Source organism: Vulpes lagopus, chromosome 7 (genome assembly GCF_018345385.1).
Source record: "Vulpes lagopus strain Blue_001 chromosome 7, ASM1834538v1, whole genome shotgun sequence".
In the NCBI taxonomy this organism is placed as follows: Eukaryota; Metazoa; Chordata; class Mammalia; order Carnivora; family Canidae; genus Vulpes; species Vulpes lagopus.
Window position 1 is genome coordinate 42,871,001 of NC_054830.1, and position 15,273 is coordinate 42,886,273.

The following is a 15,273-nucleotide window of genomic DNA, read 5'->3' on the forward strand; positions in this document are numbered from 1 at the left end:
ACTTGTTTAGATTTTAACTACTTCCAAAATTAAGTACAATAAAATTTAAATGAATACACATCCCATATTTCTTTTCTTTTTTTGCTGTACATTTTTTGAAAGAATTATTCAACATGAATAACTAATATTTTCATATCCCATGAGAATTTTGCTAATGAAATTAATGATTATTTTGAAAATACTCCCTACCGGAAAAGAACAGTAATAAATATTACTTATCATAAAATATTTGGCATGTTATAATTTTCCATTATGCCTTAAAAATATTTTCCCTCCTCATCCATGCCAAAGAAAGGAAGCTTCAGAAGTTTGACTACTATAATACCAACTTGGACATGAAGAGGAAAGAGCTAGAATATGTCACAAAACGTGATTCATGGAACAGCAGCTCAGAAAGATTTTTTAGGTAAATATCCAATTACCTGATAATACTGGGTATTTCCTGATACCTGGAAAAGCTAAACAATCTTGGTAAAATAAGGTTTATTTACTAAACCTATTAGCATCCTTAGTAAGCTAGCATGTGTTGTGAATCCACAAGCTAAAGCTTTAAGGGCATAGAAAATACTTAATTGTCTAGAACTCTGGAGAACATTGTTCTAAAAATGATGCTTCTTTAGAGAATCCAATGAAATGTGATATTACTTTGGATATATATATAGCACCATTAATATATATATATATATATATATATATATATATATATATATATATAAAACAGATATATGTCTGTTTTTTATTTCTGGTCTGAAATTCCAGAAGCTTATTGGTTGAAAATAAGTCTGTCCCTTTAGTGTGAAAAAAAATCACCAGGATTTTTTATAACTGGAAGTCTGCATCCTTTGACCAACATCTCCTAACTTTCCCCACCCCCTGACCCCTGGTAACCACCATTCTGCTCTCTGTTTCTATGAGTTTGACTTTTTAGATTCTACACATAAGTAATATCATATAGTATCTGTCTTTCTGTGTCTGATATATTTCAATTACCATAATGCCCTAAGGTCTATCCATGTTGTTGCAAATGGCCGTATTTCCTTCTCTCTCTGGCTAAATAGTATTTCATATTATCACACACATACCCTACATCTTCTCTATCCATTCATCCACTAACAGATACTTAGGTTATCTCCATACCTTGACTATTGTGAGTAATCCTGCACTGAACATGGAAGTGCAGGTATCTTTTCAAGATTCTTTTTTCACTTCCACTGGACATATGTCCAGAAATGGGATTGCTGGATCATGTAACAATGCTATTTCTAATTTTTTTAGGAATCTCTATAATGTTTCTCATAGCAGCTACACCAGTTTGCATTCCTATCAACAGTGTACATGGGTTCCATTTCCTCATCCTTTCCATATTTATCTTTTGGTTTTTGATGATAGCCATTCTAACATGTCTAAGATGACTTTTAAAAATATATTTTATTTATTTATTCATAAAAGACACACAGACATGATGCAAAGACATAGGTGGAGGGAGAAATAGGCTCCTCCGGGAGTCTGATGCAGGACTGGATCCCAGGATCCCAGGAGCATGACCTGAGCCAAAGGCAGACATTCAACCACTGAGCCACCCAGGTGCCCCTGTGAGGTGATTTTTTATTGTGGTTTTGATTTGCATTTCCCTGATAAATAGGAATAGGGGATTTTTTCATGTACCTGTTGGTCATCTGTACGTCTTCTTTGGGGAAATGTATATTAATCTCCACCCATTATTCAATTGGGTTGTTTGTTCTTTTGCCAGAAAGGATTTTTAAAACACTGATTGCTGAACCCCACTCCCAGAGTTTCTGATGCAGTAGGTATTAGTAAGGTTTGAGAATTTGCATTTCTAACAGATTCCCATTCAGTGCTGCTGCTAGTCTGGGAACCACATTTTAAGAACTAGTGATCTAGTTACTTTTCCTCCCTCTAGGGTCATATCAATATCTGCAGTTTGGGGGACCAGAATCATTAGGAATTGTGGTGGATCAGTAATTTTAGCATCCCCTTTAATATAAGTTTCATTTTCCCCACGTAAGAAGTTAATTATCAAAATATGACACTTGCTTTAAATCATCCATATAAGAGGTACTGTGAAGGATGAAGAAAAAATTAAGATGGCCTATGACACTAAGAGGTCAGAGTTCTCATTTTAGGTGTACAATCTTGCTCATCTGTCTTCCTTAGATATCTTTAGCTATGGGCTGCTGAGGCCTTCAGTGTTACACTAAGTTGAAGGTGCTATCAAGTCCCTCTCAGGCACACTTGTCTCTAAAATACACACTGTGCTGTCAAAGTGTAGCCCTCAGAGAGGCAGGTGACTGTCCTTCCAATCCAACCTCAGCCAACAAAAACATTCTGCATTCAGCCTCCTGTCTTCATTTGCTCTCTTCTCTCTGCTGGGTACCATCTGCTCTATCCCAATCACTATATGTATTTATATATGTTCCTGATGCTAATGAACAACTCATGCTCATTTGAGAATATTTTCAAAATACAGAAAAGCATAAGCAAAATAAAACGATACCCAAAATCCACAAATTAAAATCATCCATAATGTCAACATGCAGAGAGAACCATAACACTTTGTATGTTCCCTTTTAATTACTTTTTATCTAAAATATATGTTAAGTTGAAGTGTTTTTATAGTTATTGGCCATTTCTGTTTCTTCTAGAAATTGACTACTATTGTCCTTCATCTATTTTTCTACTAGTGTGTTACTGTATTTATCTTAATTTGTAGATATTTTTAATCAACCAAGGATATTAAACTTGTAATTTTTATGTTGTTTAAACTTATTCCCAATTTATTTATAGGTTGCCAATACTTAGCTATGTTAACCCACAAAAATAGTGATACCATATGGTTCAACCTAATTTTTAGCTTTTAGTTTTATGCTTCTGATGTTGAGAAATCTTTTTTTTTTTTAAGATTTTACTTATTTCTTTGAGAAAGAGAGAGAGGCCGAGATCATGAGGGAGGGAGAGAGGCTGAGAAACAGACTCCCTATTGAGCAGATAGCCAGACAAGGCACTCCATTCCGGGACCCCAAGATCATGACCTGAGGTGAAGGCAGATGTTTAACAGACTGAGCCACCCAGGAGCCCCCAGATGTTTAGAAATCTTACCTTCTCACACAATTAATTTGTGATTTTTCCCCATTGTTTATTAAAACAAGAGTTTATTAGTCCTAACTATCCAAGGTCATTTAAATATTCACTTTTATTTTCTTTGGTCTTTGTTACATCATTTTTTTAAAGATTTTATTTATTTATTCATAGAGACACACAGAGACAGAGAGAGGCAGAGACACAGGCAGAGGTAGAAGCAGGCACGACGCAGAGAGCCTGATGTGGGACTTGATCCAGGGTCTCCAGGATCATGCCCTGGGCTGCAGGCAATGCTAAACCGCTGCACCACGGGGGCTGCCCTGTTATATCATTTTTAAACCTAAACAAATATATACATTCAGTGAACAAGTAACTTGACAGTTTTAGCAAAGACATATTTTTCCTTCATACTATTTATTGAATATTCTATATCTTTCTAGTAAGTTTGTTAGGTTTCTGTTAGGAGATCATATTATGAATTGAAGTTTTCGTGTAGATTACTAAGGTATTCCTACAAACATTTATTTTAAGGTTCTTTGGGCTGTCACATTTCTATTTTTGTATTTTGTGTCTGGTATAATGCTATTTCAATTATGGAGGTTTTATAATAGTGCAGTTCTTCAGTTTTAATTAGCACAATTTTTCATTTGTAAACATTTCTGAACTGGAGATGATTCTTACAGGATGACATAGAAAATCACTTTTTTTTTTTTAGTGGTACATAAAACAATGGTGTATATTACAATCAATGATTTTTATATATGTTTAATACAGAATATTTTCATATATGGCCAGACAAGTTTTTTCATTCCTCCTTGTCAAATTGCATTTGTGTTCATTTCTATTTTTATTGATTTTCCTATGCTGTAGATTCATTTGAAATTTACATTACTGTGAAAGATCTTTTTAATCATATATAATGCTTTGGCTTCCCACTTTATTAAAATAGTTTCCCACTGCCTTTAGTGTGTGTTTACTACATAAGTTATCATTTTTATTTTTTAATATTTGACTATAATTTTATCTTTATTATTTTCTCTTATGTGTGACTTACATAGTTATATATTGGATTGTCAGCCAAATACAATTGTCTTTATTTTCCTTTTCTTTTTTCTTTTTCTTTCTTTTTTTTTTAAGATACATTTATTCAGGGTTGTGATCAGAATATTACATTTAGCAATCAACAGCATGGGTGCAAAAAACAAAATCTACATTAAAACCCTTTGTTGGAATGCTTTACACTTTCCACAGAACAGAAACTAAAATAACCTGTTATACAATTAGTCACAAACCCAGTTCTTGAGTTTTTTGCCCATACACATGAGTATTGTCTAAAACATGTCTTCTTTGTAGCAGCTAGGCCCTGCCACCACTGTGCTTGGCTGAGTTCACAAATCTGTTGTAACCTGTAGCTTCCCTTTCACTTCTCTGGCTCTCCTCTCCTGCTAAGCTTTGTTTCCTGGCAGTAATTAAACACTTCTGCCACTGCCATAGCTGCTGCTGCTGGAACAGCCATAGCCACCTTGGTTTCGTGGTTTGGCAAAGTACTGACCTCCACCACCATAGGGGCCAGAGCTTCTGCCTCCAAAATTTCCTGTTTTCATGGGTCCAACATTTGAGGATTGATTGTTATAATTGCCAAAATCATTATGGCATCCACCACTTTGGAACCAAAGTTGCTTCCATCATTACCAAATCCGTTATAGCCATCCCCACGGCCACCGTATCCACCACCACCTCCACTGCCACTGAAACCACCTCGACCCCTGAAGTTCCCTCCATGACCAAAATTGTCATTCCCACCAAAACCACCTCCACAACCACCACCAAAGTTTCCAGAACCACTTCAGCCTCTTTAGCTAGATGAAGCACTAGCCATCTCTTGCTTCGATAGGGCTTTCCTTACTTCCCAGTTGTGGCCATTCACAGTATGGTATTTTTGATTGATAATCTTGTCTACAGAGTCATGGTCATCAAAGGTCACAAAAGCAAAACCTCTCTTTTTGCCATTGCCTCGGTCAGTCATGATCTCAATCACTTCAATTTTCCCATACTGTTCAAAATAATCTCTTAGATGATGTTCTTCTGTCTTCTTTAATGCCACCAACAAAAATATTTTTCACAGTTAAGTGGGCACCAAGTCTTTGAGAATCTTCTCAGGAGACAGCCTTCTTTGGTTCCATAACTCTTCCATCCACCTTGTGTGGCCTTGCATTCATGGTTGTATCCACCTCCTCCACAATGGTGTATGTGACAAACCCAAAGCCTCTGGAGTGCTTGGTATTGGGGTCTCTCATTACCACACAGTCTGTAAGCCTCCCCCATTGCTTAAAATGGCTCCTCAGACTCTCATCGGTTGTTTCAAAGCTCACACCTGCAATGAAGAGCTTCTGCAGCTGCTCAGGCCCTTTGGGAGACTCTGACTTAAACATGAGGGTGGTGGCAGGGGAGACTTTAACGATGCTTATTCGGCGGTGTCCAGGGGCAGAAAGGAGTAATCTAACGAACGTACCTTGTCTTTATTTTCTAATAGAAGAGTTTAATCCTCTCATTCTTATTTTCATAAGTAAGTCTTGTTTTATGCTTTCTAGAATTTGCCTCTGTTTTCTACCTTTTTCTATAGGAAAGTATTTTTTATTCATCATCTTCAGGGATTCTGAAATAATTCCTCCAGTTCTGAATTCCTTAAGTAATTGTTTTTTGTTTTATGATAACCTCCATTAATCAGTCTCTGTTGTTTCATGAAATTATTCCCTTTTACCTCCTTGTTATCTCTCTATTCACAAAAGATAAGAATTTTGGCAAGCTTGTACTTCTGTACCTTTTTAAAATTTACTCTTGTTCATGTCACAAAATTTGGTTTTAGACCCAAATTACAATATTAAATTATTTTGAACACCTCCCTTCATCAAAAATTTGTGACTTTATAACATTTGATACAATTACAGATCTTCCTTTACTTATGATGGGGTTATGTCCTGATAAACCCATTTTAAGTTGAAAATATAAGCTGACAATGTGTTTATTAGGCATTGAACAAGCTCAGAACACTTCCATTAGCCTATTATTGGACAGAATCACCTGACACAAAGCCTATTTTATAATAAAGAGTTGCATAGCTCATGTAATTTATTGAATCCTATATTGGGAATGAAAAACAGAATGATTGGATAGTCCTAAAGGTTTTTATAGGTTTATAGGTTGTGTACCCTTGTGATGGGGGACTGACCAAGAGCTGCAACTTGCTGCCACTGCCCAGCATCATGAGAGTATCATACTTTATATTGCTGGCCAAGAAAAGATAAAAATTCAAAGTAGAGTTTTTACCAAATGTATATGTCTTTTGCAGCATTATAAAGCAAAAAATTGTTAAGTCAAATCATTATAAGTCAGAGAGTATCTTTATTTAAATGTTTTCAAAATTTATTAAATCTTTAAGCTTATAATTTTCTTCATTCTTGAGTTTTAAAATTTTAGTCCTGTCTAATAAACTGTAATATGTGCTTAAATCTATTTTGATGAAATATGTGTGTGTGCATACAGTTTTAAGCACTTCCATTATCAGAGAAGTTCCTTTTGTTGCCTTAACATATGGAAGAATATTTCTCTTACATTTCTAGATCTTAAATTTACCACATGAAAATTCTGAGGCCTTTATGCAATATAAATATTGCCTTCATGAAATAACTCTTGCAGGGGAAAAGTCTGAGACCAATTCAAGTTGTTCCTCTATGGGTAACCCACTTCACTGTCTGGGTACTAGTATGAATTTTAACTTTAATTATTAGAACTTTTGGTTTGGTGTAGGTTCTTTTTATTTCCCTTTCCTAGAATATTATGAGGCATTTTTATTAGAATATTCATAGTTTTTTCAGTTATAGAAGTTTTTCATCACTTTTTCTTCCTTTAATGATTATTTCCATTCTAATTGCTCTGGTTTCCTTTTTAAGAAAACCTCTAATACTCAGATCTAATACTTAGATTTCCATTCTCTAACTTCAATCTGTTTCACTTTTTCTTTAAAAAAATTTTTTAATCACTTGGTCTTTCTCCTTTGTTTCCAAGAGTGAATCTCAACTGTGTGCTTTACATGAATGGTTTTATTTGCTGCAATAGTATCTCTTATATTTACTGCCTCTGATGCAAATTTTAATTATGCTTTCCTGATTTAATTTATGATACCTTATTTAGATGCTTCTTCTCAGCTTTTGGTCTATGTGTTTCTTTTTTTTAAGATTTTATTTATTTATTTATTTATTTATTTATTTATTTATTTATTCATGAGAGACAGAGAGAGAGAGAGAGAGAGAGAGACAAGCAGAGGAAGAAGAAGGCTCCATGCAGGGAGCACTCATATGGGACTCAATCCCGGAATTCCAGGATCATGCCCCAGGCCCAAGGCAGGTGCTAAACCACTGAGCCACCCAGGGATCCCTATGTGTTTCATCTTGTTTGGTTTTCTGCCTATCCCCCTTTTGCTTCTTATCTGGCTGCATTCACTCTCAATACTTTCTGTTCATGTATGCATAGGCACCATTATTTTTTGCATATTGGAGTTTAGTTCTAGCTAAAATATCTTACATTTTCTCCTTTTTCTTTGATGAATCATTTTTTAAAAGTATTCTTTAAATGAGCCTTCATAATGATATTCTGTTTTCCCCTTCCCTATGTGGCAATTAGATTTTAATAGAACACATGTTGTTTTGTTTTCCTTCTTGTATGAGTGGAGATCTATCCTATTTACAGTGTTTACCAATTAGTAGGTGCCCTTGGCCCCAGCTACTGTCCATTTGATTATAAATTTAATCATCTTTTCAGATCTATATATGAAAAGTAAATTGATGTGCACAGTTCTTGGCCCAGTTCCCAGGGTCTTTTCTGTTGAAATTAAGAAGGGTGTCTTTCATCCCACACACAAGAGTTCTTATTAAATTAAAAGTGTATATGAAAATCTACTGCTTATATTTCTCACACAGCTTCCATCCTCTGCCTCAAACTACATTTTTTCTTTCTGAGAACTACACTTCTCAGTATGCAAGGGCTCACATACTTCCACTTTTTAATTCATTATGTTCTTGCTATAGGAAAGAAGACACAAACATTATTGAGATTGCCTGTAAAAGCAACATTATAGAAAAAGGAAGAATGGATATCTAAAGTCCTACAAATTAGATACAGAAAGCAGATTGTGTAGGAATGAGAGAAAGAAAAGGAGACAAAGAAAGAGACAAGGATGTTTAAGGAAAATAAAGTATCGTTTGATCTTTTTCGATAGTATGAAGGTATTCTCTTTCATGAAACCACCATTGTTTTTCTCAATCCAATTCCATCGACTTTATAGTTAGTGGAAATTCCTCCCATTTTCTAGCAATAGGTTGTCTGTCAGTCTTAATTTGTTGTGATGTTGTGAGTTTTCCTGTGTCTTAATAGGTATTTTAGAGAGAAGTTGAGAGGCACTGCCTCTGGGACGACTAGCCAAATGCCATTTTAAATGGAAGCCTGTGGTTTAGTTATAAATACAGAGAAGACAATTGTCCATGCCAAAGATTACATCCTTGTTCATTTTTCCCATTCTGTGTTGATATGAGTCAGATAGTGCTGTTTGTTCTCAGGGTCAAATGTTGAATACAAGTAATTATGCTAACTCCTTGATAAATTCCTAAATATCAAGTTTACATTGATTTAAGCTGACTTTATATGTTACAAGCTTTGCCTAATACCGGCTCTAACTTGATATTTTTGTGTGCTTAATTATGATGCTAAAAGTTTATGTGACTATTATTATACTTTGAATTTTTTCCTTATCCCAATAAGATGTGAAAAACCTTGATTTCATTCTAATTTTAAATCACCTTCCACATGTTTAAACATTCACCCACAGCAGAGATTCTATAACTACATTGTACATAATTTTCACAAGAGGCTCTTATAAAAATATTCAGATTTCCAGGCACCTCTATGGTTGTAGATTGTGTAGGACCTCAAAGTCTTCATTTGTAATGAGCACCCTCAAATGGTAGGAATGTTTGGTCCATTTATATTTTATGGCTGTGGATGAGGATCAGGAAAGGGAATTAAGGTATGATGTTTTTTCTTACTCTCCTTGATATGTTTTAGCCTCACAAATGCCTAATTGGACATTTCCTCCAGTGAAGACTGTTTGCCCTAAGACTAGATATTACATATAAAAACAATATTATGTTCACTTTAAGAATTTGTGAAGCATACACTCAGATATCTCCTAGTTGCCTGGAAGATATGACAGTTTGTTCTTACAGAAAAAAAATTATAATATTCCTCAAGTGAGTATTATTAACTGCTTCTAAAGATACTACTTATCTGACAAACAGAAAAAGCATACTGTAGTAGGAAGTTTAGTGGACTTAGAGTCAGAAGAACTAAATTAAGATCCATCTATGTGACTATGAAGTCATTCTAACTCTAGTTCTTCATCTATCAGATAGGGCTAATTCTACTGCTTTATTCCCTCAACATGTTTTAGAAAAGTCAAATGATACACATATATGAAAATACAAAGTGCTTTGTGAACTGTAAATGCTGAAGATATGAAGAATATTGTGTTAAATGAAAAGTATCTTATTACCATACCTACATAGCATCAATAGAAGTTTCAGAAATTCTCTTATTTCATTCAAAATGAAATAAATATGAATTTACTGAGGATTATAACAGGAATAAAAAATTAGCTATCTAGCATATAATAAGGAAATATCTTATTTGCTTTTCTACTTTTCAATTAATATGTTGGTATTTCAAAGTCCAAATATATATTACAAGTTTTTCTAAAACTATTAAAATTGCAAGCTGTTCTTTCCTCGATAGGCTAAGTTCATTAGTCTAATAGAATGCGACAGGTAACAGTTACCCCTTGGTAATTTTGTTCCATTAATATCCATGCACCAACTTCACTCTTTCAACACTACTTTAATGACTTGTAGACTTTTACTCAGGTACTTCCTAATTAAATGTATTTGCAATAGCTATAGTTTTTGTTATCAAATCATTCTTGATTCAGACTTTAGGCTGATGGTTGTTTTTTAATTGCTCAGATTTTTTTTATTTAATTAGCTTTAGATAGCAGAACAGATGGTCTCTGAATTCGTTGATGCTATATCTATGTGATAACATATTTTGGTTCTGTCTAATGGGGTGACACTTCTTTTCTAAATTTTCTCATTAAATGCACTTTTAGCTTCTCATTTTCTTTTTTTATTCAATTTATGTCAAAGTTAATGTGAAATAAACATAAATTTTTCAAATTATAATCTTGGCCAAACTCAAAATCAAATATGACAGCTTTAGATTGAATACATTTACATTCATATATATAAGGTTATACACATCCAATAATATTAAATCAATACAAGTGGAATCTTCTCTCAACCAATATGATAAAATCAAAAAATTTCTTAATAAATATTGGTAAGTACTTAAGGAGTGCTGGATTCTAGGGATAAATCATGAATCAAAGTAAACAATGCTCTTCTCTGCTCTCAAGGGGCATACAGTCTATTGGAAAGGGAGTGAAGGCTGTATATTAAACTAATTACACATTACTGATCATAAAATTATAAATAGTGACAAAGGATCTTACTAAATAAGCCTACACAGAGTCAGAGAATTCTTCTTCAAGGAAGGAGTATCTAAACTAAGTTCTGGATGATGAGTATCAATAAATTTGGTTATTGAAGTGGGTATAGAAAAATGTTCCAGACACAGAAGGCACAGCATATGTAAAGAATATAATACAAGAGCATATGGTGCACTTAGAGAAATGAAAGAAGGCCAGAGTTAGAGAAATGAAAGAAGGCCAGAGTGGCTGAAACAGACAAAGCAAGGGGAAGAATTTTATGAGATAATGTTTGAAAAATTGAAATAGCAAGACATTTCAGGTTAGAGTGAAACTCAGAGCCAATATCCTAAGAGTATAGCAAAGTTATTAAAGTATTTTAAAAGAAGGGCAATGTTATCATAATTGCTTATGAAATGATTAACTGGCTAATTTCAACATATAAATTAAGCTAAGCTGATACATCTGCCACTATAGACATATAAAAATGTTGGGTAAATATACTACAAACTTCTAAAAAAGAAAATAAAAGAATATATCCAAGAGCCAGTAAAGAAGAAAAATTTCTTCATGAAATCATAAGAGGAATAGTAGCCTGGAAAGAATATCAAAGAACCATGGTTATTAAAGAGGGTATTGAAGAAACAGGAGATTGTCTTTAAAGCTATGTGAGTCAAGGAGCTGGAATTTGTATATTTGTATAAAGTAGGGGCATTGGAAGCCCTGCCTTCCCTATAAAAGGGCCTAGAAAAATGTCTAATTCCTGGCTAAAGAAGCAACATAAAAAATTAATGTGAAACTACTGATCAAATATGATAAATACCATAGTATATAGGACTTCCATCATAAAAGATACAAGCTCAACTTAAAAGGAACTTAAGAAAACAGGGATCCCTGAGTGGCGCAGTGGTTTGGTGCCTGCCTTTGGCCCGGGGCGTGATTCTGGAGACCCAGGATCGAATCCCACGTCGGACTCTCTGCATGGAGCCTGCTTCTCCCTCTGCCTATGTCTCCTCTGCCTCTCTCTCTCTCTCTCTCTCTCTCTCTCTCTCTCTCTATCATGAATAAATAAATAATTTTTTTTAAAAAAAAAAGAACTTAAAAAAACAAATGAAGAAGTAAAAAACCTCTATTGAGGGACCAATCCAACAAACTGGATAAGAACTTAAATAATAGAATTATTTGGAAAAGATAACAAAATGAGAATATTTAAAATTAAAAATGTTAGATGGAATTGAAATTATGACAGAATAGAATGCAATGGGAAAATAACACATGTACTTGCAAATGAATAGAATATAATTTCTAAAAAGAAAAAAAAAAGATTTGGGATGCCTGGGTGGCTCAGCGGTTGAGCACCTGCCTTAGGCTCAGGTCATGATCCTAGAATCTGGATGGAGTCTGACATCAGGCTCCCTGTGAAAAGTCTGCTTCTTCCTCTGCCTATGTACTGCCTCTCTCTCTCAGTCTGTGTCTCTAATGAATAAATAAATAAATCTTTAAAAAAAGAGAGAGAAAAGAGCATTAAATTTAAAACTTAAAAATCTTTAAACAGCAGATATTGTAGAAGAAAGGATTTTCAATTACAAGATAGATCAGAAGATCCATGTAGATGAAAGATAGAATATAAAAATGTGACAGACAAGGAAAATTGAATAAGTAGAGATCCCAAATAGAAAACAAGGAGAGAATGCAGAAGAAAATACTTGAAGAGAATTTTATAGAAAATTCACAGAGTTAGTATATAACTTTAAAAAAACCATCAAAGCCAATTAAAGAAGTAAAAAAAAAAAAACAAACAATCGTATATCCAGAATATGAGTGTGAATATGGAGAACACTACAGACCAAAAAAATAATCACTTGGTGTTTGGCTTGCCCAATATGATAGACAATGGGACCATTCACTCTCACAATGAGAGCAGTGCAAGTAGAGGAGATTAATGCTGGTAAGGTCAGTCTTGAACTCATTCAATTTTATATGCCTTAATGCCACTCATGTGGTGAAGCCTAGTAGGCAATTGAATACACAAGTATGAATCACAAAAGAGAGGTCTGGGATAGATATATTTAGTTCTTATATGAGTACATGTTAAATGAAGTTGTTGGTATGAGTCTGGCTGCCTAGGAGAAAGGACTGAAGTCCTTGACTTTTCGGAACTGCATACAATGACTGATGGAAGTAGATACACCTACAAAGGAAACATGGAAAGTGCCAGAATAGAAGAAAATAAAGAAAGGAAATATATTTCCCTAAAAGCCAAAACAAAGTACTAAGAGAAGATACTCTTTCATTTTCCTATGTTTGCAATGTTTAAGACAATCTCTATATACCATAACATCACATTAGTCTGATATTCTTCTCTAGACATTAAATGTTAAAAGGAACACACATTCTTAAATATTTTACCATATGTGGACATCAGGGGTTCTTCAGAAATATTGGGTACTGCACATGTTCACTTTATTTCTCTGAAGGTTTTAACAGTTGTAATCTTCTAAAGCAAAGATATTCAAACTTTTCTGTTTCTTTTCTTTTTAAAGATTTTTTAAAATGTATTTATTCATGAGAGACACACAGAGAGAGAGAGAGAGAGAGAGGCAGAGACAGAGGCGGAGAGAGAAGCAGGCTCCATGCAGGGAACCCAATGTGGGACTTGATCCTGGGACTCCCGGATCATGCCCTGAGCTGAAGGCAGATGCTCAACTGCTGAGCCACCCAGGCGTCCCATCAAACTTTTTCTGTAAAGGAGAAGATAGTATCTTGGGTATTGCACGTGCTGAAACTATTGAAACTACTCAATTTTGCTATTGTAGTATGAAAATAGCCATAGATGGATCCCACAAATGTGAGTATAACTACATTCCAATGAAACTATTTATAAAGACAGAATCAATCTAGAGACACTAGCATATGAGAGCATTAAGGTTTGCTATGGGACAAATACTGAGTTTTGTTTGTTTGTTTGTTTGTTTGTTTTACCATGTGTAAGTAACATTGGTATGCACAGCATCTTTTATTTCCCATATTTCTGTTAGGTCAAAAATGTTTTTATTTTAGACAGAAAAAATTAAACAAGATATTATTAGATGCAAATAATGTGATAGGAAAGGACAGATTTAATTAGAAAATAACCACAAACCATATAAAAACTAACAAGAGCATCTAAATAGTAATTTTTCGATTAAGGAATATGCCTTATATATGGCAAACAGGAAATGATATAGACAATCTGATAAGAGAAACTATAAAATAATTCATGATCCATGAAATAAAGCTAAAGTGTCTTTTTTTTTTTGAAGTATCAAGACATTCACACGAAAGCTTATGAACAGTTATATAGAGGAAAAATAATCATGACGGAGACATTCCCCCAAAGAAAAAATGTATGTGCCGTGTGTACACAGGTACACACACACACACACACACACATGCACTCATAACTGTAGTTTGGAGTTATAGAGAGGCTTAAGATATCTCTACAGGACAATACAGTTACAAGTTTAAAATTGATGGTTATATCATTATTTTGAAGACATACTTTCAAATATACATGTAAGAAAAGGCTAAACACATTAATATCCTGTTTTATCTCCTGCAGCTAGAGGACTGGAGTAAAGTCAGTTTTTTTTTTTTAAACAAACTCATTTCCAGGAAGAAGAAATAGACATACTATTTTCTATTCTTCCCCCTATATATAATTAATATGCTACTAATTATATGTTGAACATATAAAAGGAGACTTTCAAGGGTAGAAAGAAAGACAGACTAGCAAGGGACCTCAGGACTCAAAGGCAACATGATAGTGAGTTTTCTAGGTGTCCTTTTCACATTATATAGCTCAGACTATTTCAGGCTGTAGAATCTAGCACCTAGACATGACAAACAAATAAAAACAAACAAACAAAAAATAAAACCTGCTCAAAAGCTTTGAAGGACCAGGAAAGAGGCAGCTTGGAAAAAAACAGAAAACATTTAGACAATATCTGCTCTGCTCCACCCAAATGCCACAGAAAACTGACTCCACACACACACACACCTACCCCAGCAAAGATGGAGTGGATGTTCCATGCTCACCAGACAGTAACATAGCACCCCAGAACCCTTCGCCCAATACCACCTGGTGTCAGGAAAAATGGAATAAGAAACCTGGAATTTCACCTCCATCAAATGGTAAGGAGGTTCACTGCTTCCCAAACACTTCAGTGTCAATAGAGGTCATGTGGGCAGTATAGAATTTCATCCTGACCCAGAAATAATGAGGCAACCCTCCTTCCTGGACTTGAGTGGCATCAGAACAGTCCTACTACAGAATTAGTGTTAAGAAGCCTTCTCCCTATGCTTGCAATGGAGGCTACATGGGGAGTATTAATATAGGACTCCTATCCCTCCCGGCCAGGAAGATACCAATGGAAATCTAGAGGGGAAATGATACTCCCCTCCACTCCTCCACCCAACAGTAAAGATGCTACCACTACCACACATATCAACAAGACCAAGGAGGAACCTAGACTTCCTGAAATAAGGAAGTACTACTCCTTCTCCTGTAAATATAGTAGTATCAGAGGAAACCAGCTGAAATA

At 34.6% G+C, this 15,273-nt stretch overlaps 1 pseudogene; it reads right to left on the bottom strand.

The window, feature by feature from the left end:
* Positions 1 to 4,583: 4,583 nt before the first annotated feature.
* On the bottom strand, positions 4,584 to 5,531 carry LOC121494485 (annotated as a pseudogene).
* Between the last annotated feature and the right edge of the window lie 9,742 nt (positions 5,532 to 15,273).